The 24,160-nt window shown below is 40.3% G+C and overlaps 1 long non-coding RNA gene across 1 annotated transcript in view; it reads left to right on the plus strand.

Moving 5' to 3' along the window:
• The first annotated feature begins 730 nt into the window (after window positions 1–730).
• The window catches only part of LOC138690314 (uncharacterized), a 35,054-nt gene continuing 11,624 nt past the window's right edge, over window positions 731–24,160 (plus strand). The window contains exons 1-2 of the long non-coding RNA XR_011329139.1: window positions 731–824; window positions 917–1,024. This is a non-coding gene — a long non-coding RNA (uncharacterized lncRNA). The remainder of the gene's footprint in view (window positions 825–916; window positions 1,025–24,160) is intronic.

The following is a 24,160-nucleotide window of genomic DNA, read 5'->3' on the forward strand; positions in this document are numbered from 1 at the left end:
CCATCCATATTCCAGAAATGGGAGATGGTACTGTAATGAATGTATTGTTTTCCCTAGAGCAGGGGGTGAGTCTCCTTCCACCGTATTTTCTTGATATTGTATCTTTGATCTTTCTTGTCAAATTTCTTCTTGCGGCTGTCAATAGGGCATTTAAAAACCAAAATGTGTCAAGGAAAAGCTATGCCACATGGCAGGTATAAAAGGCAACACTTCTAAGGATTTGTGCAAATATTAAAACATCCCCCCTACATTTAATCTGGTGCTGCTGGTGTTTTTCTGTTACAGTGCCCAGTGGTATTTCATTGTTTCCCACAAAACTGTGAAGAGGTACTTAAATTTTCCTTTTGCTTTTATCCCAATAATTAGTCATGACTGACATTTAGAGACATGCAGGGTGAGACACCCCCATGCATTTTCTTTTGACGTTCCTTGAATTAGGCTCAGTGCTAAAAGAAAACATTTTCCTGCACTCCTCCTCTATATTTTTAAATGAATGTCATCCAAATGGCATTGCCATTCAAACACTACAGTGAAATTCCTCGCATGCTGATAGTGCAGTGTGGGAATCTCTGAAATTGTCCCCCGTAGGTTCGGATTCAGCCCCTGAAGGTTCACTTGAGTTTAATTTCACTAATCACACGGGGACAGTTATTTTTTGCTCTCGCTCAGCTTCTCTTTCACATGCGAGCACACACACACCACACACACACACACACACTCACGCTGCATCCCTCCCGTTCTGTTGCACTTAAGTCCAGATTAGCTCTGACCATTCCCTCACGCAAGCAGAGAGCGACACAACACCACGGTGCCCAAGACCATAGGTGGGTCGTTTGCTTCAAGCCAATTTATTCACATTTGCGATGGTAAGATTGATTTTTATCCTGCATTTCTGAGTTTATTTAACTGATTTCAGAAACTGCCACAGAGGTGGGGGCAGAGATCGTCTTCAAGGTTGCTGTCATCTGGAATTTTATGTCCTTCATTTTCTTTCACTCTGTATGCCTGTCACATCGGCTTAACTGTGAGTAGCGTACTAGCCAGTACCTCTGGCATACTGTATATTAATAGAATATTGATATAGCCCAAATACTGTTGTGGGATTCATCATTTGGTAAATCCTCTGCCGTCTGCAGTTTTACAGAGCCGTTTAATTAGCAATTTTACAACCTCCTATTCTCTCATTAAATTAATTAATAATTAAGTTCAAATATAGGCATCTTTAATGTCATAATTATATTTCAGTTTTATGGTCACCAGAGTTTAGCTCATTAGGCAAGGTAGTCATAAACCATAGCTCTATTTAGGGGCTGAGGCACTGATGCACAGGTAGTCTGCTTCTGCTTGGTATTTTTATCTTCTCACTTTCTCCTCTCCCCCCTCCTCCCCTCGCTGCTTCTCCAACTCCCCTCCCTCTCATTGCTCTCTGCTAGCACTGGCGTTTTTTCCTGTGGCAGCTCTTTCTCATTCATATGTAAGGTTTAAAAAATCCCCGACACACACCTTCACGGCCCCCCCTGCCCCCCCGTTACTCTCTCGCTGGCCTGTCGTGGGTCCTGCTTCCTCGCCAGCCTCAGGGACCACCACCTTCAGCGCCGGGCACCCAGCAGTGGCAAATTTTCTGTAGCATCGCGTCAGTGACATTGTACTCCTGTTTGACTGCGTGATTTACCAAGGCACGGGACTTAGTAATGGCATTTCACACAGTATGATATGTTGTGCGTTGTTTTATATGTAGTGGATTTATTTCAGTCATTATCACTGATTAAACCGGCTTAGTTGAAAAGGCAAAGCAAAACTTGGCTTTGAAATTGTTCTTATTTAATTTTGTTTGTGCTCACATAACCCAGGACAGCACTAATTATCTCTTTAGTGTAGCTCATATTTCTAATGTAATTCATATGTAAATTGTAATTTAATTCATATGGGAATGTTTGTGTTCCTTGCATATTCTCAGTAAAGAGCACAAACAGTGAATTAGAACTGTTTGGAAATGAAACAGTGAATTAAAACTGTTTGGAAATGAAAACTTTATGTTGCCTTTTTTGAACTGTCTTTGATTTGTTTTGGCTTGTTGTTTCTCTAATGAATCGCGATTCAATTGGATGGTTAAGGCCAACATATTCAGTCTCCTCTGTATTTAGACACCTTGCTCACTGGCCTGCTCTTCCTTCTGAATTTGGAAGGCGGGGGTGGGGGGGAGCTTTCTGCACGCTCACTACCTTTGGAAAAAAAGTCATCATATGATGACTGTTATTAATAACGAATAATTATAGGGCACATTTGTATGACTACAGAGCCTACGAGCACGGCACGGCACTATTTGTGCCACTTTGCTACTCAAACAGAACCGCAAGAGAGCACAGCGAGGCTGTAGGAGTGTTATTTCTGCTTCAGCATATCTGATAATGTGAGGTTAGAATTTTAAGCCCAACCCAAGTTTTCCATCTAATAACCTTTACATTTTATTGCCTTTTAAACCATCAAACTGCTTAATGCAATATTACTGTCATCTCTAGAAACTGCTGCTGCCCACAGCAAAGTGGTCTTTCGACAGGGCAAGTCAAAACTTTTTATTTGTGTGAGTAAAGAGTAGGACAGCAAAAGTTGTTCCCCGACTGCTGAATTTTCAGGACAGGTTTGCTTGCTGTGCGTGGGAATAATGCTGTGGTGCGCGCTCTAACACCAAAAGCAGAACTACAAGTAACAGCAAATGCAACGAGCTGGGTGTCACCAGGAGGGCGAGCTTGAAAGCACGCGAAGTTACGGGCAGCAGGCGCGGGAGTGCTACCAGCTAGTGCAGCAGACAAGATGAAGCCAAAGTCCTGAAGGAAGCAGGAAGGGTAAAAAGTTCAAACGAAAGAATAATTAAACCTGAAGAGCTGGCAAGTTACTGAATGATGATGTCAGCTACAGCTTTCTTTGCTGGAACTGCCCTTCACATTTCCTAGGCAATAATTGCACTCACAACATTAGGGAGATAATGAATGTCTATTTCTCATCCTGACAAAAAAGATCTTTGCTCGGCCCACGCCAAATGAAGCCACCTGTGCTGTAAGGACAGGGGCCAGGCCCACAGTCACTGCTTTGCCCTGGAGAACCACGACCTGACACGTCGGTGGCCACACAGGAGTGTTTGAGTGGTGCCACCCCACCGTGTGGGCATGGTGCAGGGGACTCCTGACACGATGGTCCTGGAAGCCTTTTCCCACGGACTAGTGATGCCCACGCTGGCATGCAAAGCCCTCAGGGCAAAAATCCTTAACTCCCTGCCATCCTCTCTGCTGCTCCCGCACGTTGCTGCCGTGGCCAGAAGAGAGTTAGGACTTTGAGGACTAGTATTTGTGTATTAGTCCCCGCTGCCGTAACGCCGAGCTCTGGGACAGGCGGCCCTGCTTGCCGGTGGGAAAGGCTACACGTTCCAAGAAAAGAGGCAGAAGGGTCACAGCACCGAACGAGCATCCCCGCTTCGTGGCATCCCCGCTTCGTATCATCCCTCTGCCCGCTTCCCCATCACGAAAAGCGTTCCCTATTTTACGGCAAACTTGTCTTTCTCAGGCTTTGGGGAACCCCTGCAAATAAGCTCAGCTGGGCAGGACGCAGGGTCAGGGCGCCGTTTAGCGGAGCTGAGCAGAGGGTGGACGACGTGGGCGAGAGGGACCGCTGGTCGGGCTGGGCTGCCATCACACAGCCCCCCCCGCGGCCAGGGACCCTCCGGGGAGGGACGCTGCCACATCTAGGGCACGCGTTTGAAACACGGGTGTGCACACACGCACGCACGCGCGCTCCCCGTGACGACACAAGAGCTGTCCGAAACTATTTTCAATAATTGATTTGCTGTTTAATTGAACATCATGACTGACTAACATAGCTCATTACTTTACTCATTAGTTAATTATCGAAGAAAGTAGGACAAGTCAATAAAATGGAAGGCTGTAAATTCCAATACTAATTAGCACCATTTCCTCAGAGACATATTTAAGGGCAGATTGGCTACCCGAATGTCCCCGGACCTTGTAGATGAAGGGAAAGGGTAGACTTACCATAAATCTAGATTACCGGCAAGCAAGGCTCGTCAGCAGTAAGTAGTCAAGTACACGGGTGCTGAGCTACTGTCAGGCACCCTGTTTGAACTGGAATATTGGAACGCAAGCAGTACAGAAATTCCTATTTTTAAAAGGAAAAGGCGGGGGGGCGGTGAGGGAGGGAGCGCTCACACACCAGAGAGGATCCATATTTAAAATAAATTATGCAAACTGAACTACTTCTGCAGAGCACATTTGCTTTCCTAAGCTCTCTCTTTTCCAGTCTCTCTCACATGCACTCACTCCATCCTCTCTTTTTTTGGCAGTCCAAATCCTAGTCAAAACACAAGTGTGTCCCTTCTGGAGCGGGCAGATTTTGAATGTGTGGATTCTAATTTATATCTCTTATTTTGTGTTTTAAAAAAAGATAAACTATTCCAGTAATAGAAATTATATTCTCCTGTTATTGCTATTATTTTTTGTATTATCTTTAATTTAAAATAAGTCTGAAATACCATCAGAAGCAGAATTTAATCGGTCCAGCAGAGATTTAATTGAGACAAAAAGTGATTTGAAACAAATAAAGACAGTCTTGAAGAAGACTGGGAGAAAAGGAAGCAAAGGGAATGTGTGTATGTGTATGCATGTTTGTATTCATGGTATATATTTTATATATACATGAGCTTATATACATGTATATATAGACTTAAATAATAAGTGTATGTATGTGTGTATGTATATAAAAAATATATGCAGACACATACATCCATCCACATACATACGTACCTACTGAAATATACCTACATAGTATTCTTGTTGCTCAGTAGGAAGAAACCAGCAAATTCCTTGAGTTCTGCAGTTTAAAAGCCCCCAGGTCTTACTGGCTGCCTTTTAAAAATCAACACAAGAGGACTTAGGCTATGAAAAGGTTCTGTTGATATATTGGTATGCTGTTCAACAGTTCGCCTAAATTAATTATAAAAAACTTCCCATCAGTAAGGGATCAGGACAAATACACTTTCTTAATTCCTTTTATTTGGAGGCACATCTTGTGGGTCTTCCTCTCAACAAATATCCGCTTTTGAAAAACTAATTTCCAGTTAGGTGAATGAAAATGGAGATCGAAAGCATTACCTGAGCTCAACTTAAGTGAAGAAATCACCCTAAGAATAGCTCTCAGTCTGGAGCTTTAAATATTTAGCAATTCTAAAAATATATTAATGGATTAACGTAAAAAAAATGCTAACAAATGTCTATTACTTCACTTACTATATTTTGTGCCTGCAGTTCTGATTATTAAGCCACAAGCTGTGATTTATTTTCAAGTGTTTTAAAAAAGTACCTTGCCAAAGTGTGCTAAAGATTGCATGGATTTTTTTAATCAGCAGTTTTGAGAATCTGGCCTCTGGTGCTAATAAAGTAAGACTGAAATTTAGGGCAGAAGGGGGGAATATGGTTGTTTTGCTTAATAGAAAGCTCCTGGTAGAAATAATGCAAGGAAAATCCTCTAATTATTTTAGTAAAACTTAAAAAAAAAAAAAAAAGTGATATTTTATTATCCACTTTTGGGAGGGGATATTTGTTTGGAATGTTCTCTTCTCACTAGTGAAGGAATGAAAAAATGCCTGCCGTGTAAAATTGACTTTGGACAGAACAGAGAGGAAAAGATTTCCCCAATTAGATGTTCAGTCAGTGTAGGCTAAGGCACAAGGTATATACAGCATACACAAGCACCGCATACTTGCCAGCAGTTGGAAGTTATAAATGAGAACATTCAGAAAAGCAGGAGATGTGCTCTCTGTCTTGTTTCCAGACAGTGCCAAGCACTCTTTGATACTGAGGTTTGGGGTTTTTTTAATGGTTCCAGTTAGGTCACGCTGGATCCCTAGCTATGCTTGAACACCTCGGCTACAGGGTCTGAGGAAGAGCTCCCAAACTGAACAGCCAGCGTGCTCAGCCTACAAGGGCTCAATGTATGCACTTGGTATAGAAATGGGGAGAAGCCTGGGAGAGGACCCAACCTCAAGCTTTGAATCATGCTTTAGAGCCACAAAAGGCTCTGAAACGTACACTGAGGTTTAACATATGCAATGCTTATATTTTACACTGCTGTTTGTCGCACATAATGTAATGTACGTACATAATGTTAGGTAATTCTCATTTTAACTTCTTGTCTGTATCTGTTACCAAACACTCCAAAATCGGAGGCAGAACTTGATTACCGAGCGCGATAGCTGGAGTGTTCCGTGCCAGCCGATGTACAATGTGCAGACTGGAAGTGCTCCGGTGAATTTGCAGTGGTCCTCTTTTTGAGATGGGGCCCCCAGGCCCCTGCAGCCTTTAATCAGCTGTAACCGGAGTGAAGCTGTCAGCTCCTGCTTGTATTCTGTCAGCTTCAGTACCACTTAGAGCATCCCTGACAAACGCACAGTGCATATTTAACAGTCAATCTGTGAGCAAGCTTTTGATTTTGGAAGAAACTTTCTAAGGTTCCACTTTCTACAAGGGAAAACTTGTAACTTATTAGGGAGGAAAACGGAGAAAAACATCCTTCAATCACACTCTTTTGTTTTATGGAGAAACCCAGCTGTTATTTTTTCTTTAGCAGGATGATGGATTGGCTCAGCCCAAGGTGAAATCCCAGGCAGTGCAAGACAGAGCAAGGGCTGTCATATGAGGGTGACACCTCTCCTCCTCTGTCAGCCAAACTGTGCTAGTCCTGTCGTAGAATTGCAGCAGCCTGCTATTATTAGTAGTATTGTCATATAAATTATTCACACTGAAATATTTGTTCAGCTCTGGTGTGTTCATAAGTTTCCCATTAAGAATTCAAATTTAAAGATCTTTTCCAGCTGCACAAACTTCCCTAAATACCTTTCCCCTGCTCACCTACCCCTGGTGTTGCTTCAGTGACATACAGGTGTAAGTGTGACTGCCTGGGACGAGTGACTTCGAGCAAAGCTGTTCCTATATTTTTAAAATACTACATGCATTTCAAAATAATGCAATCCCCCACCTACACCCAAGAATTCTTTCTTATGTGTAAAGTATTTGAAGACTTTTTCTTTATCCATTTCCTTCCCGATGCATGGCAATTTTCTCTTCTTTTTTTTTTTTTTTTTTTTTATGGGCAGTTTATGGGCTAAGCCTATTATTTGCTAATTAAAGCTCCTTCCTCCTCCCCTTGGGAGTTTAAAAATTCTAATATTATTTCTTCGCAGAACTTACTCCTACAATATCCCTGCTGTAAATGCAGCTGAATCTTACCTAATGGCCACAAAAATAAGGCCGTGGCATGTCTGAGCAGACTGGAAGGTTACAAGGGGAGGAAGGGACAGAGACAGCTCCTTCGCAAGTCAAAGCAGTCCGTAGCATTCAGTTTCCCCACAGTCCCCAGGGTAATGTCATTGCAAGAGGGAAATTATTGTAACATTACAACACTGAGCTCCAATAACCATGCTGATCCCTGGGGATTCTGTCGTTTGCCATCCCACAACATGGAAAATTCCCTGAATAGGCTCCTTCCCTAACCCCATTAAAAACACGGTTTTCCCAAGGAGAGGACAGAAACTTCTTGAGGTCGCTTTAAGAGTTAGAGTCCTCAGAAGACAGTGTTTGGAGGCCTTCTATGCCATTTCTGCAAAATGGGAATGAAAACACTTCTGGTCTCCTAAAGGCACTGCATGAAGATTATGGCAACCTCATCCAGACAGAAATTAGGAAACTAATTCTAAATTAATTAGAAATTAAATTAAGCATTGGAGTAATTAATATTTATATGGCACCAATATGTAACTATTTATTACTACTAGTATTACTGTTGTTGGTGTCACTTTTACTATTTTAATTATTTTTTTTATTACTGTAGCACTTAGAAGCCCCCGCCACAGATGAGCCCACAGTTGCACCAGGCTAACAGAACAAATTACGGTCCCTTCTCCAAAGGGTTAAGGAGCAATGACTGTACTTATGGAAGCAGTTCTGGTCCTACCAGTAGGGAGAGTTGCCTAGTGAAATCTGGAAGATTATTTAAAGGAAAAAAGTATTAATTTCTATTGCTTTCAGTGGCAGTTAGGTGCCTAACATGCATGAAAATCCAGGCTTGGATTAGGCAATCACAGCTAGTGACAAAGAACATTTACTGGCAGACTCAAGCTGAAGTGCAAGGCACAGATTTAGGAAAAAAAAAGCAGTGACAAACTTTTGCAAACGCTAATGTGGGAACATTGCCAGTCATATTTAAAAAGAGAAAAAAATTCACACATAGACAGGCCTACCCATCTTGCAGAAGCCCAAGGAATGAGCAAAGTGCCAAAAAGAGTCAAAGCGAAGCCACCCATCTCCATTACACCTTAAGTAAGAGGCAGACAAATGAGGAAAGAAATAAATATTTGTGCATATATTTGAAAACCCCTTCTTTCCTGCAGTTAACATTCATCAAATTCTCACTGCCTCTCCCAGTCAATTCTCTCCTTCAATTAACCAATAAGTCAATTTTCTCCTTCCCCATCAGAAAAATCCCCCTCTCAGCAAAAAATGCATCACTTCACTATCAGATCAATTCACCCTTCCTTCTCGCGGCTCAATCGATATACTCCTCTTCTGCATCTGCTAAACAACAAACAGGTCAGTGGAAAGAGACCTGCCTAGGAAGCTTCTCTCCTTTTATTTGGCATACTACATATGCATGGGGGGCTCACTGGGCACTTCCTCAGCACGCAAGCATGGCAAACACTCGAAACAATACTGTAGAGAATCGGTTTTTAAAACAACAGAAAGAACTGAACTGAGCTTTTACTTCCAGTAGCATTGCAGCTGTTCAGATAACCAGTGGAATTACATGTTAAACAAGAAGTGCATACAAAATTTCACTATATAAAAACAAATGGAAAATAGAGGATGCAATGACAGACACACCATTTTTAGACAATATACAGCTTGTACAAACCATTCTGTTCCACTGAACTACTCTGATTTAGTCTGATAAAAGTAATGAGAAGTGTCCATACACAAAGCTCTAGCCATCCTTAGATTGCAAATGGAGACAGCTATGCAGAAAGAAAAAACTGTATTCAAACAAAGGATGACTGTAAACCAGGGACTTTCCATTTGACTTCACCAGAAACCACCAATAAAGTTCAGTACATTCAAGATGTCTTTGCAAATCAAAAATGTAATAAAATATGGTATTAGAAAAGCACAAGCTTATCTGAGAGGTTGCACCTTCTGTACAAAACACATACACAGATACAAACCCAGAGACTCCTTCAGCGTGGGCAGGCATCCAACCCTGGGTGAAATAAAATTACCATGTAACTAGACAAAGTGGCAACGCTCAGCAGATTAGGGCATGAAGTGAAAAATCTAACACGTTTAGATTATATAAAATAATGCAATTAGCCAAATTGGTTAGGACACTGATATCAGTACTCACAGTAAAGAACGAGCAAGGAGCTCACTTCCACCAAAAACCTTAGGCAAACCACAATAAGCACTCCATCTGGTGATTAGGAAATAAATTTTGTGAGATTATATTTTGGGGGGTTTCTCCACCATTTAGAACTATAAAGACTTAAAATATGAACTGCTATAAGCAACGGGTCTTCACTTCACTTTTTTAAAAAGTTCTCCTGAGTGTCTTTTCACTTCGGGTTTGGGGTTTTTTTTCCCCACTTCAACTGTTTGCTCTCTGTAGCAGTGAGACTGGATACGGAGTACATTTTCTACTTCCAACTGTTTATCAAACCAAAAGTAAAAGCTACACCTTTTCTCTGTGATCTCTTAAGATTTGTGAATATATTTGTAACTAGAGCACGATTTGAATATTTATGAATAAAAATCCATGGAATACTAATGAGTTTACCATTCTCATTCCCTAGCCTGTTTCTTAACCTGTTTTGCCATTAACTGATAATCCCAACATAGTAGTCCAAGTTAGTCTTGGGCAAAAAGTTTCAGCTGAATATTTTATTTAGGAAAGAATGCAAATTTGGGCCAAGCCAAACTATTCATAAACTTGTGCTGAATATTGTTAGTAGGTCACCTGAAACTAAAAAGAAAGAAATTCACAAAAGTCAGACTGCCCCTTTCCCCTCGTTTCAAAACCATGTTCCCAGTTATTGTCTCAAACTGATTCTTTTCTCTTCCAGGGAGAATCGGGTCTCAGTTTAACCCACTTAAATACTTTCTGAGCAACTGCAACTTTAGGCACCAAAATCTCCCTAAAAACACCCAGGGAGTTGCAGTCTCCTTTGGGAGCCCAGCTGTGTTTCAGTGCCTTGCAGCTGGGCACATCACTTGCGTCAAAGAGCTCCCGGCGTAAGGGCTGCTCCGGGCAAGGATGCTGCATCCCAGTTTAGGTACTGACAGAACCTTTGCAATGAGGTGGGACACCGTGCGGTACCTCCAATTTAACTCTCCGCAGGATAAAAGAGCCGGAGGTTGCGGTTGTAAGAGATGCTACAACATGTACAAACGTTAGAAGCCTTTTCAACTGAAAAGCTAGAATAAGATACAGCTTCTCTGAGACAAAAATGTCTTCGCTTTTGAGGCAGCTTAACTCTAGATGTATAACATATACATATGTATTTCGCATTTTGTATTTCATGCTGTGAACATGTACACACGCGTTGCTGATCACTTCTGATACAGCTTCTTTTGAGACCATCCCACAGAAGCTGAGACTTTGGCAGTGTCAGCACTATGGTTCAGTTTACCGCTGATTTTCTAAGCGCAGCAAATGGTGACATTTTTAAGACTGAAAACTCTGAGGTGGCTGACAGTGCAATCTCTCCAGCCTGACCTTCCATAATATAGCCATGAGTTTATTTTGGATCACAGCTGAATATATGTGCCTTAAGATTCCAGCATAGGGAAATAATCTCTCCTTACTCTGCTGAGCTGCCCTGGGCCAGATAAACACCGTTTTCAGAGTGTTACCCCACGGCCGTAAGAGCTGCATGGTGGGGAGGAAGGGGAGAACTCGTCTGTACACAAGATTACAGAGGGGAGAGAAGATTGCAGGACACAGACTGCACCTACCACACTCCCCGCAATCATCACCCGGTGGATGTCCCTTAACCTGGGAGGACAGAGAGAAAAAGGAGAGGATACCAGATCTTGTTTTGGCCAAGCAATTTCCTTCCACGTTGTGTGGTAACAGGGAACAATACCCATACATCACTTGACCAGAAAGACGTTTTCATGCTGTTGCCCTCAAAATCCTTATTTTTGTTAACCACAGGGCTTACGGCTTTGCTCCCCTTCCCCTCCACCCCCTCCCTTTCGGCTCCGGGTAGCAGGGAAGGGGTCGGGGCAGCCCGCTCCTGGCCCCGGGGAGGGGGTGGCAGAAGGCTGGCCTTATTTACCTTAGCCATTTTCCCGTGTAATCTGGGTAATCGTGTGGATAATCGGCGACGCGGAGGATCCCCCCACACCGCCCTTCACAATGCCAACCCATTCATATTTCATACAATAGGGTATTTAAGTCATCCCATGCCTTGCCAAGGCGATTGCGCTCCCTTTGTTCCACCGTTTTGGGCAGGGGTCTCCTGCCCTACCCCGTCTTTCACACCAGCATATGTCCTAGCTCTTGCCTGCTGCAGCTGGACAAGGGCGGTTGTTTTTGTTTTGTGCTTTGAAACCAATGAATCGATTACGGCGGTGTGAAATGTGAGTTAAAACAGTCCCCGCATGTACGCATACATTAGCCATTTGCTACATTACAACTTCACAGCAAGGTGACCAAGGAGGCAACAGTGTTCGTGCTCTTCCATTTTGAATGGGCAATCTGTTGAGCACAAAAGAAAATGATAAATAAAAGACTGACTGCACGTATTGTTTCAAAAATGGCTTGCCATGCTGTATCAAAGTGAAATAAAAGCGCCTCTACCCCAATGTACTGCAACCATAAAGAAAGATTAAAACCTGGTCTGTAGCAGAAAATTACAGGGTTCACATGTATGGATATTGAATATTAAATTCAGACCACGTTCCTGCAATAAAGATTGCTATTGCATATTCACCTTTACTTGCTGCCCCGCTCACACTTGGGATGTGTCGAACTCAACAGCCTTACAGAAGAGATAGGATCTGATGCCATCTTTGTACAAACCAAAGGCAAAAAGCCCACAATAAACACCCGCAGTTCAGGATTTACCTCTCATAGGGTGTGTTGATCTGTGGATCAGAACTGGCACAGAGGCATTGCCTTCATCTGCTAGACTAGACCATCAGCTCTCTTCCACCCCTGGCTGGCAGGGACAGAAAGCCAATCCTCTCCAAAATCTCTTTTGTAGCTTGTAAAAAACAGGTCTTGTGGCTCCATTTCTCTCCCGCGGTGTAAAGAAACGACACATCACAGTAACTGCCTCAAAGTTAATATTACAAGCTAAGGTTAATGTCTAGAACAGAAATGCCTTTTTTATTTTGAAGAATAACCCTAAATGCATTACAGTGTAATTCAGGTAATTAAAAAGATGTGTTTAATGACAAGCTAGAAAGTGTCATTCATTCCTGGTTCAAGTTCATGTTACTCCACGGATGTACTACTGGTGCTGAAATACGTCCCTCGCAACTTCTCTCTTAGAAATGCCTCAATGGTGGTGTTTGGCTTGAATTCAGCGTTTGGAGGTTCACACCTGTGCTCTGTATTACAATCAACTTTCATTTTTACTCCTAAAATTGAGAAATAAAAAAAGTTTTGAGCCTCAGTCTTGAGAGCCAATTTTCCACAGAAAGCTAAGCTTTCTATGAAGAGTTAATTAATTAGCACATGTGCTATATTTTACAGACTTATAAATAGTACTGTATTGTATAAACTATGCAAAAGGAAAGATTTGTACAGCACACTCACCTAGCTATTTGACTACCTAACTGTAAAGCTAGGAACCAGGAAATTCAAAATCTTGAGGGGAGAAGAGGGCACAACACAGATGTATTTAAAATTTCATTTTGATGGTCAAAGAAGTTACAATATCTTATTTCAATATCCAAATTTTTAATGCCAGTATTTCAAAGCCTCTACTTTTTTTTTTTACCTCTCAAAATCACAGAATAACAAAAAAAAATAAAGCTTCTCAAGACTAATCTTTCAGGGCAGACTCACACTCTTGTATGCAGCAGCAAATTATCTATCTGTACATCTCCCACTGAAGTAAAGCAGATTTTCTTGAAATTGCTATCAGTAGAATTTATACCACTTGAAAATGATCCTAATACAGCTAAATTTGTAAATGGTTACTTCCCCCAGCACCCAAACAGCAGGGACGCAGCTACTGCAATATAAATGTGCTAATCCCAGCACGATGTATTCCCACATCTCCCTGTATCAAATCATTCTAGAGGGTTTTCAATATACAAGTTAATTAGCTACAATGAAGCAGCAGAGTAACATCTAATGAAGACCGGGGCTTAAAATACCAGAAGTGGCCCGTTGTACCTTTTCCCCCCTCTTCAATACTGACATATTCTTTTGAAATGGGTTACAGATATAGTTCAAGTGTAATTTAACAAGAGATAGAAGGCACTTAATGAACAAGATTGTTTTGATTATATGGTAAACACACCGAACATTTTTAAATATGCATGATCAACAATATCTACAAGAATACCATTTCTGTATTAGCACCTCAAAATGCTACTGCCACACAGTATCTATCTATAAGTATATATACACGCACACTCGTAATGCTGAGCAAGAAGATTACACCATTTTGTTACTGAATGTATGACATTATATTCTAATTACATACTCAATTTCTCATTTCTTAAAACAATCAGTGCATGGGAAAGCAGTTATGTACATTCTACTCAAAAAATTAAATCTCTCTAAAACTAATTGCACAAAGTTAAAATGATACAAGCAATCAATGTCTGCAAAATACAACTTGCAGAGAGAAGATAAAAAACAACATAGGAGAGTAAACTTAATTACCTAAGAAATATCTGCTACTTTCAGGAAACACAAAGTTGCTATAGTTGTATGTTTCAGATTTAACTAAGAAAGGAAAAGCCCTAATTAATTAAATTAAGGTCCTGATCCTGACTGGATGTGGAAGTCAATGAGACTTTACCCATGTGAACCTCATTGCTGGTGTGGGACGGAACACTCCCTTTTGCTGTCTATCAAGGATGAAGCTCATCTTGTAATCCCACCACTTCATTAGCACCTTTCCAGCACATTATCTTTACCCTAATCCTCCTGTCACTTTAGGGATTCAGGGTCATTAGAGCACTTGAAGGGTCGATCTTATTGTCATGGAGGTGTGAATTGATCACTAAGATGACAACTGGTGACAAGTGTACTTTATTAGTCTGTTACTTTGCCTCTTAATTGCTACTGATTAGCCTGTCTGTCAGAAAGGAAATTTGGACTCCTTCTGCCACTGCCAAAGATTACACTGCTTTCGAATATGACCATCTAACAACTCCCCCGCCCCTGCAATAAGCCCATTTAGACATAGTATACTCACCCAACCCAATGTGAGTTGAACAATTTATGTGGGCAAAATCAACAAGGTAGGGCCTTTTAACCCTCCTATTACATTTTGTTTAGCTTTTGACTGATAGGAGAATTTATCTGTTAAGAAATAAAATATTTCTGATTGTTTCTTTTCCTTCCCAAAGGCATGAAAAGGATCATCTTTTTTCCAAAAATCTCATTTTATGTATGGCTGTGCTTACTATTTGAGTGGATTTCCCAGAGGATGTGCTGGCTCTCCAAATATCACATTGCATTTAAACTACACATTAAGACAAACCAACAAAAAAAATTAAAGTTGTGCATCTTGCCAGAGTTCGCATGCTTCAAGTCTTAATTGCTGTTGACCACAAGAATTGAATGTTGAGTCATACAGGGCACATCTGCCAGCAGTGAAGAAGTACACTAAGTATTTAGTTTTACAGAACTCCCTGCTTAAAGAATTGAAAAAAAACCAGAAATGGGGAGGGGGGGGAGAAAAAAACTTTTCAAACTAGATAGCTAGGATAGTAGAAAAATCTTAGTGCAGCATAAATGTACTATCGTACTTGCTTGACAGTGACAATCTTTGCATTGCTGGTGTTTTTGTTTCATACCAGGTTAAACATACCTATAAGAGATCATGATTAGCAGCAAGATATTATGAATGCAGATCTCTGTAAGCTGTCTGTTCACTTTTATCAACATTGATTCAAACATAACAAGGACAACAACAAAAAAACACAACTCCCAGATCTCCTGTTCCTACTCCAAAACCCACATAAAAATCAGTCTCTAGATTACACTCCTTTCCAAAAGCAAGTGCTAAACCTAAATCTGCAAAAATTAAGAACTTCAACAAATGCCTAATCTTGAATTGTGCACTGGAGACATTATAATATGACTCTAGCTGCTCAGGATGAATATTTGACCTTCCTGGAGTCATCTGAAGTGTTCAGGGTTATTCTACAGGACCAGTATTTCACATCCTAATTTTCAAGGATGACACATTTCCCATGAAGAAAAGATGCTGCATAATAGTCAGTGACTGGCTCTTTGAATTTAACTGTGGTCAGAAGAAAACTTCAAACAGCTTGTGCAATAACCTGATCCCTCCCTTCCTGTTTTAACCATGCCCAGGTAGAACTTTTGCACAGGCATTTTGTTGCTTATTAAAAAAAGCTTGAAGGTGATGGGAACCTTTAATTATTTTTTTATTTGATTTCACTAGAGAAAAATAGCAAATACCTATGGTATTAGCTGTCCAAGAGTATGACTGCTTTTTATAGATAGTTGTACGTGTATAGTCCTGTTAAAGAAAAACAAAGGTTCTTTCACTTTACCTCCACAGGTTAATGCAAAGCACATCTGCTCCTGCCTAGAGTGTTTTTTGGTCTTCCGGTCCCACTGTCTTCTGCAAAAAGAGATTCTGCTCAGTATTTAGACGCAAGTCTCTGTAGACCCTATTTTAAACTGTAGCTACTTTAACTTCACTAGTTTGGGTTTTAAAATATTTTAACTAATGCAAGCCCCATGTGTGGTCAAAGTAATTTCAGTCTAAGAAGTGACTAACCTCAGTTTTGATTAACCAGTACCTAAACAGCTTGGCTTACCTGAAACAAATTGGCCTGTGTGGAAATAATACCCATCCCAACTACAAGACGTATGGGGTGGATGGGCAAAATAATTGGGAGACAGAACATAGTAAATGACAGCAGGTGAGCGCTATCAAGGTCACTTCTGAAACAAGTTTCTATGCTTGCTTTACACGGTCCGCTCTAACAAACATTAGCCTTAGGAAATAACCATTACCTGGCAGTATTTCTGGAAACAATCATACCTGGACATTCATGCTAGAAGATGGGTACTAAGGAACAGAAGAACAGAATGTAAGGGCATTGAGACAAACTGGTACAGTGAGATGTGGTTGAGATGTTTCCTTACTGTTGCCACTTTGATGATTCAAAATTTGGTTCCCACAAAACGTAATTGCCTTGCTGCAACAGAACATGAGCGAGCAGCCTTTCCTGGAAGGAGACTGGCTGACTAACCATAATCTACTCATTATGATTTAGGTAAATCATAAGGTCAGGTGGATTGTTGGTTTCAAAAAAAAAAAAAAAAAAAAAAAGATTTCAGGTAAATGATCCCTGCTTGTCTGGACAGCCTTGCCAATGATTTGTGATCTTTCTATTTTATGTTACAAAACATGGCCTCTCCTGTTGGACAGCCTTTAAGTTTTACTAGAAGTAAGCATCAGATGGCAATTTCTGTGGTCGAGTTACTTCATGCTGTTGAGCTGTTTGCTCCAGGACTACTCACAGATCACAAAGGTATTGTCCTCTTGTCAAAGTTTCCACTCCGTTGAAATGTAAGAAGTACAAGATCATGTCTTGCAAAAAATAATTCTGAGTAGGTCCAAAACTTCACAGGAACAGCTTTCAGGAAATTCCTATCAAAGAAGGTAGCCTTTCCGTGAGATGGGAAACAGTAGCTCCAAAGAAAGGACGCTGGACACTTTGGGGAGTGGGACCTTATTGTACTGCAGTGGCTAACTGCACTAACTCGATGGCACAGACAGGACAACATCATGGAGAAGCAAATAGGTGATATTATCTCTACATCTGGTAATGAGGAAATTGCTACTGAAATATACTTTGATGTCCATACTTAAAGGATGGGGCAGATAATTTGAAAATTTTAAGAATCACAAAATTAAAGGACTGAAAAATATGACAAAAATGGGAGAGACTGTAAATTTCTCCTGAAGGAAAAAAATCTAGTATCAAAAGGGAAACTAGGACCACTTGGCTAAAAGCTGGGAATAGTCATACTTTGAGCTGGAGGAGGGCATATATTTTTCAGCACGGGGAGGGTACATATTCCTTTGCAATGACTGAACAGAGACTGTTCAATAACAGACCCATCCTCACAGGCAGAGCTCACCTGTTTTCTCAGAGACTTGCTCTTTTCAAGCAGAGCATCAGCAGATGATAGGGCAGCAGAGTCGCCTCCAGGGTCCCTGTGGCAGAGGCCATCTCTGATGACAGCAATGATCAGTTCTAGACTCAGCATCTCTCCAGGAAGTATCCTTGACCCTACCGATTTTCTCCCACTGCCTGAATAATTCCGGGGTTTCTTCCTTCCCATAGCCTTGGCTTCCCAGCCTACTGCTCTGGTGTGTAACACCAAGGCACAGTGCAGCTACTACGCACCCAAGGCCCTCTCACAAACAGCCCTAGTAAACGAGCCTAAGGATGCCACAGGACATGTTCACAAAGAAATTATGGTCATCTTTTCCTAAAAAATATGCTGATATTATACATTGGTGTTATCAGGACTTCCAGTTCAAGAGATAGCTGTATGGATAGGCAAAGCTCATGAAGTCCTGGTCAGATTGATAGCTTAGCTCAGAACTCTGGCATTTGGATTAAAGCAGTATAGAAATGAATCTTATATTTGACATTTAAAACACTTTCAAAGGGAACCTTTTCCACTGCCTGTAGTTTCTTAAATCATAGCAGAAAGAACTGCCATGGCAGAACAGTGTGAGAAATTACTCTCCAACTGCTTCTCTGTTTTCCCACATTATGACTGAAGACATTAGTCCCTGAATCATTTTACATCCTGGCATTATGTGCAACAACACTGTGTGTAATAAGCAGACAATGCAACAGAAAGAAAATTTGAAAATTCATTTCTCCTTTCTTTTGGACAACATCTAGAATATAAATGTGGTTTATGGCAGCTCCAGCTGAAAGAAAAGAAAGGGCTGCTTTCGGAGGGCTAGCATGACTAAAAACTTTGGATTTATACAGTCCGACTCCCATTTCCTGCGTGACCTTGGCAAAGTCACTTATTGTAACATTTTCAGCAATGGATGCTATTTCCTCAGGCTTTCATTCTACTTCTCATCTCCAGAGTCTCCGACTGTTTTGCATGTACAACCAATAGCAAAAGTAAATGTCTCAAGGGACTTTATGGAATCTCCGGATCTTGATCCTTCCAGGGCTTCAGAGCTTTTTTATGTAACATATATATGGCATGATTTGTTAGCTTGTTCCAGGACTTCCCCCACAAAGCTTTGGGTTTTACAGAAAGTCTTTATGGACTGCCAGAGTTTTGCAAGCCCAGTTTGAGAGCTAAGTCATCCAGATGAAGCCAGTGGGAGATACAGTAGTTCTAAAATATCAGATCTTTTTCCAAATTAATTTCTTCCCATGCAGATAAAATGATGCATTTAACAACTGAAGGACACAAAACTGAGGAGTTTCATCTCTCCCGTATTTCTCGGCTCTCAAATTGGCGGTTTAGCTATTTCAGAATGGTTGAGGCAGAGGAAGTAAGGAGACAACCACTGAACAAGTTGAAGACCTTCATACTTGGAAGAAGCAATAAGCTTTATACATATGCTTTTAATGTAAAGTGCTTTGTACATTTGCTAGCAACTTGCATTGATTTATAAGAAACATCCTCTTGAACCCAGATATTCAGGTTAAATTAGTAATTGCAATCTCACTGTGCTGCCATGTTAAATAAATAATACATATTTTAGGACTGAAAGAATCAATCCAGCAAGGAAGGACATCAGACTATAAATACAAACAGACCAAAGCTCTGCTAATTTTTAAAATTAGCTATTGTAGGAGATTCAAATACACTGTGTACTTCCTCTTTATCTTCACCAATCTCTCTCCTGCTCGATTTCAGAGTGAGGTGGGCTATCAACCTTCACAATCATCAAAAATCACATTCTGGTGAATGTTTAGGCAAGGCTGGCAGAGCATGGGAAGCTGAAGTGCTCTAACAGGGCTTGGAAAAACACCAGACTCTCTGTTGGTATTCATGTCACCAGCCTTAAATATTCTCTAATTCTTATCTCAGGACAATTTCAGTGATAGCATCTTATGGTTCTCACTGAATTTTTCCATGTAGGTGCTCTACATTTTACTGTGCCCATAGGAAATGTCATTTCTCATTGCCATGGCATGAACTTTCACTTCCACTTTCCTCCTTTTACTTGTGTGCACGTGAAGCTTTCACTGGCTAACATTTCTTCTCCTCTTCTTTTTTTTTTTTTTTGAAGAATGTATGTAAGCATGCCATTGCTTAAATGCTCCACATAGATCTTAATAGATGTTCCACTAAGTCAAAACTATGCCAAGGTGAAAATATCCCTTGCTTTAAATGCCAGATCATAAAAACAGCTTAGCTTTTCTTAAAATTCTGGACATAAGATTTGCTCATAAGAATTGAAAATGTTAACAAACTTCTGACGAACCTATTCTTTAGTTCCTTTGAACAGCTCTCACCACCAGCAGCAGGACAGCGGACAATGGTGTCTGCTGCTCTTACCAGCAAAACCTACATAGGGACAATAACCAGTAAAGAAAGGAAAGTGCATGCATTTGTTCCAGCAGTTAAACCAAAATGGAGTGAAAGTCTTCTGTACAGGTGACCATAATATTGCATACCTCTTAGTGAAATACTGACAAGTAACAGTATCAGTGACTGTGCTTGCACTGACTGCCTTTTACACTAGCAAAATCCACTTGTACCAAGCAATAAAAGCAATAAAAGCAGATGAGTAAACCATGATGCAGGTATGAAATACATAAAAGTAAGCTAAACTATTGGGGGGAGGGGGGAAGAGAAAAGGCGATGCCTGGAAAACAATAGAAATGTGCAAAACCAAGATCTGAATAGGATCAGATGAATTAGCTGTGGCATTCACTTCAGATTCCCTCAAAACATAATGAAAGATATCATTGTTTGTAAAGAAAAAAAAAAGGGACTTGGCTTCAATAGCTTTCTTAACTGCCACTTGCCAATATTTTGGAAACAAAGAAACTGCAGTACACTAACTGTTTGAGCTGAATGGGAACACAAACTTTCTAACACCTCGGTAAATACTTGAAAGAGAGCATTACTCTAATATCTGTAAATCAGGGCACTTCAAATTAACTCCATGTTCATTAAAAAGCTTGCTGATTTTATGTTTTTGTTATCATTCTGATACAAATCTGAGAACAAAAGTGCTTAACAATTCCAGTCAAATAGGATAAAGGCATTAATTCTTGTTTGGATGCAAGAGTAACATAAATCATCCGTTGCAGGCTAACAATTTAAAGAGTGCACAGCACGTTATGTTAAATAAAGTATTAACACTGAGTTAAGAACACCTATTAAGGGACTTTGAGAGTTCTGGCTCACATTACCTTACACCGGTTTTGAAATAACCTTATTCCAGCTTTTTAATCCCATAATTATTCCACAACAGTATTGTCAGAAAACTCCACTGCTTCTAACGATTTATAGCTGTAAGACATTATGTGAACCACTTCAGTTAAATTCTTGTACTTAATCATATTATCAGCCTGGCCCACATTAGTGCCTTATCTTTTAAGTTTTGAGATATCTAACTTTGGAATTGCAAGATGATTAAATAAAGTGTACTTGATAATCTAAATTTCTGTGGTTTTTGCAACCGCTGAAATATGAAGAAAGAATCAAATTCTATGTGTGCATGCACATATATGCATATACATGTATACATGCACACTTAAATTTAATACTTGTGATTGGCCTTCACTCAGTCATTTAGCAGAATGATTTCTTCCCAGTCACTTTCAAAGTTTACAGGTCATCTATCTGAGGCTTTTCTTTCAGGACCGCGGTTTTCTTTCCAAGATGCTTTCTCTTGGTCTATTCCCAATTTCAAGGGATGTACTAAATCCACCATTGTGCAGATACTCGTATGAGACATTGCCACATAATTAATTTAGAGCCTGAGATGCTGAGAGGAGAGTTCCTTAGTGGTGAGGCTGACCTGGCAGCAAAGGAGAATGCTGGGTGGTGCATTCATGAATTTAGGCATTGGCTTGTGTATGTGGTCAGACAGGCCATACCCATCCCTTGTTTGGAGCAGGAGAGAAACTGCCACCCTGATTACCGCCTTCCAAGACATTCTTCCACAGCCTCCTTTAACAGCGTTATGTCTTCCTCAGTGACACCTGTGATCTCTTTGACTCAAATAGGTGGGGTTGTGCATGTATGGAGTATCTAGCGGGGATAAAGCAACTATATATGTTTATATAAACACATATCTACAGGGAAGAGCTCTCCAATGTTACGAATTATTGATGTTTAGCTAGAAATCAGAGAAAACTTAGGAAAATTTTCTAATGGCAAAAAGTTCAGATGGTCTGAAGTCAGACCTAACCAAAACACCTGTATGTTACTGTAGTTGTCAGAGATAGCGACTAATGACCTTGAAAAAGCAGGTCTCTTACTGTGCCTACTTTCTGGCCCTCCAGTACAAGAAAGACAGGGACAAACTGGAGTCTTGCTGAAGACCATTTGGATGGGCTGAGGACTGGAGCTGTGTGTGGGAGTTGGACTGGACGACCTCCTCAAGTCCCCTCCAGCCTGGACTATTCTATGCCTCTGTTAGTCTTTCTGGTATTTCCCTCAATAGAAATTACTTGGAATATAACCAGAATAATATAAAATGGAAAAAGGTCCCAAGGATCATGCTGGTCTGTTCCATTTCTACCCCCTCCCCGGCCAGATTTTCCATCTGACATAACTCCATAAAGCTTTAAGCTAGCTAAGAATCTAGCACCCAACCCTATCAGATTTAAGTAAATTTGTCACAGAAATTGATTGGGACGATTAGCTGAATAAATAGATATAGCATATCTTTAAGTGCCATAAAAGTGACATGACTGCAGGTAAATCATATGAATAATTACAACCAGGAGTCAGGTTTTCCAATCACTCTCTGTACATACTTTGAATTGCAGGGCCTTCTGGTGACTAATTTGCCACTTTTTGTAGAGAAATTAAAGAACAGATTTGCAGTGATGGCCAAGCTGCAAGGTACCAGTGAATGAACAGCAAAAATACTCAAACATGACACTTTTAAGAAACACTGAATTTTACTTCATCTTTGTTACTTCTCACAAATACTAATGTGAGCACAGTGTTAAGAGAGTGAAATTTTATGTCTGGAGCTCAGATTAATTCATTCATGAAATGAAAATAATTTTGTGAAACAAATAAGCCTTACTTCAGGCAGAAGTGAAAGCAGTTTATAAAACCTTACCCAATCAGAGAAAATAAGAAAACGGCATGATTTAGATAACCACTTTGACTGTATAAGCTATTTAATTCTCAAAGGAACATTCCAAGCAGAGAATCTGTGGGAAAATCAAATATGAACACTGTTTACATGACATGTAATTGAAATTTTTTTCATTTGACATTTTAGACAAAAATTCCCTTTCAAAAAAAAAAAAAAAAAAAGAGCCCGATTCTATTGAAATGGTTCATTGTCAATCTAAAACAAAAGCTAAAATGGTCATGAAAAATAAATGGAACAAACACAAACTAAAATTTTTCCCCATTTTAGTACATAGTTCAGTTAGCTTTTGAGCTGGGAAGATTCTGAAAACCTCTGGATATACTTTTAAATATATATAAAGGAATTGTTTTCATAGAAATTTTTCAACACCTGACTTCCCAGCCAGCTCTACTTTTCACAGGCATGTTTAAGTGTCTAAAAAGTAATAAAATTTTCACTGAAAAGACTAATTATTGCTGAGAAAAAGAGGACTAAATTTTCTGAAAATAATAAGCTGCTATTACAGGTAGATTATCCAGCTCATGAACTGGCCAAAGAGATTCCGTCTCTTACATCCTGCAATAATTTAATTTTAGATTTTGGATTTCTGATCTTAACATTTTCTTCTTTATATGCATATATGTGTGTGTACACATCTCTCTCGCTCACTCTCTTTTTATACATCTATAAATAAACTGGATGAACAAACCTGAGACAAACTCCAATAGATAAGAAAACTTTGTGTGCCAGTTTTGGCAAACCTTTTCTTTCCCCCCTTCTAGTTTGTTTTATTTCTGACTAACACAATTATATCCCAATTCACTATAATCATTTTTTACTTTGTGTTTCCTAACAATTTTAGTAAGACCTGAACTCTACAACAAGCCACAACTGTATTGGCGTGGGCCAAGATGTTCTCTTGTAAAGGGCACTGTAAAAGAGCAGGTTTGGGGAACATGAGGGTAGGGGTTTTGCACCTTTCCTGTTTCAGCTGGAAATTACTGTTGTGAAATGTAGGTGAACCTCTACTTTGAAGCGTCCAAGGGAGGACATGCATACTTATATTTCAGAACTGAGTCCCAGCTTGGCCAAGAAATCCAGAAAAGTGCCCCACCACTGCTGGTTTTCAGTCCCTCTGAATGGGACCTTCCTCTAGATGTCTTGACAGTCCCAGGTGTGAGCAAATCCACTTGGAAATGCCAAGGGAAGAGAAAGACAAAAAAGTTTTTGCATTTGTTTGGTCATTATGGAAACTGGGCTATAAACTAACGTTACTGATTCATAACGTTATCAGACACTCAGTTTATATAAACATGCAAAGTCTGGAGGGGTACCCAAGGATTGCCAGCCTGAAAAAAGGTGAGGATTCACTTGCTGGGTCACTAGCTCAAGCTTCCAACCACATTTGTGTCAGGCCCTCAGCTTCTGCATGAAACCAGAGTGAGTTGCCAACAACTGACAAGAGATAACTAGATGTTTTCCAGCCTCAGGAAGAATCTACTTCAGATGGGTATACCCTGAAATTTGGACCAGAGTTCAGATCTGTTCTTA

This window comes from Haliaeetus albicilla, chromosome 21 (assembly GCF_947461875.1).
Source record: "Haliaeetus albicilla chromosome 21, bHalAlb1.1, whole genome shotgun sequence".
NCBI lineage: Eukaryota > Metazoa > Chordata > Aves > Accipitriformes > Accipitridae > Haliaeetus > Haliaeetus albicilla.